Here is a 1,492-nt window from a genome sequence, read left to right on the forward strand (position 1 = left end):
AAAAGCTATGCATAGTGATTTATAGAAATAATTTGAAAAGACAAGAAGTTTTAAGAAATACTGATATTCCCACCCCAATAGATAATTACTCTTAAAAATTTGGTGAATATAATTGTGGACCTGTGAAAATGGGCTTATGCTGTGAATATTGTTTTATAACATTTTTTCACTTGTAAATATATTGAGAACAAATCTCCATGACAATATATGTTTTTTAATTAATTAAGATAACATAAGGGCTTCCCTGGTGGCGCAGTGGTTGAGAGTCCGCCTACCGATGCAGGGGACACGGGTTTGTGCCCCGATCTGGGAAGATCCCACATGCCGCGGAGCAGCTGGGCCCGTGAGCCATGGCTGCTGAGCCTGCGTGTCCGGAGCCTGTGCTCCGCAACAGGAGAGGCCACAAGAGTGAGAGGCCCGCGTACCGCAAAAAAAAAAAAAAATAAAAAGACATAAGACAAGCACAAATATTGTATCATATCAAGGCATGTATTTTAACGTCATTTTTAATGTCTGTATAGTATTCCATTCTATGGGTATGTCATAATGTATGTAACTAGTGTTTTGTTTTTAGAAATACAAGATTTCGCTTTTCTGGTAAGCGGCTTGAGGTGACCTCTAAAAATGGTTTGCTATTCATTTGACCCAGATAACTGCACAAAATCATGCAAATCAAGAGCTTCAAATCTTCGTGTTCACTTTAAAAACACTCGTGAAACTGCCCATGCCATTAAGCATATGCATATCTGAAAAGCCACCAAGTGTATGAAGGATGTCACTTTACAGAAGCAATGTGTGCCATTCTTTCGCTACAGTGATGGAGTTGACAGGTGTGCCCAGGCCAAACACTGGGGCTAGATGCAGGGTCGGTGGCCCAAATAGAGTGCTGAATTTTTACTGCACATGCTCAAAAATGCAGAGAGTAATGCTGAACTTAAGGGCTTAGATTGAGCACCTCCAAGTGAACAATGCCCCCAAGGTGCAATGTGGGACTTAACAGAGTTCATGGTCGGATCAACCCATACGCGAGCTCTCCCTGCCACATTGAGATGATCCTTACTGAAAAAGAACAGATTGTTCCTAAATCAGAAGAGGAGGTTGTACAGAAGGAAAAGATATCCCAGAAGAAACTGAAGAAACAAAAACTTATGGCCCGGCAATAAATGCTGCAAAAAAAAAATGCAAATAAAAGTAAAAGAAAAAAAAAAGAAGTACAAAATTTCCCCACATTTTCTCCTACTGTTATAAACAATGGGCAAAAGAATTATCAATGGACATATATCTTTACATTAATTAATTAATTTATTTATCTCTCATTTATTTCCTTAGGATTACTTACTACAGTTGGCATTACTGGGTTACATGAGATGAGCTTTCTGAAGCCTTTCCTCATTGCTTCCAGAGTGGCTATGCCCAGCTGTACTCCCACCCACAGTGCACGAGCATGTAGGAAGGAGGGGGTGGGGTTTCGTATAAAAGTTTCAAAGAGTTT

General features: G+C 39.9%; 1 pseudogene; it reads left to right on the forward strand.

The window, feature by feature from the left end:
* The first annotated feature begins 624 nt into the window (after positions 1-624).
* LOC116753550 lies at positions 625-1,163 on the forward strand (annotated as a pseudogene).
* The last annotated feature ends 329 nt before the right edge of the window (positions 1,164-1,492 follow it).

This window comes from Phocoena sinus, chromosome 4 (genome assembly GCF_008692025.1).
Source record: "Phocoena sinus isolate mPhoSin1 chromosome 4, mPhoSin1.pri, whole genome shotgun sequence".
In the NCBI taxonomy this organism is placed as follows: Eukaryota; Metazoa; Chordata; class Mammalia; order Artiodactyla; family Phocoenidae; genus Phocoena; species Phocoena sinus.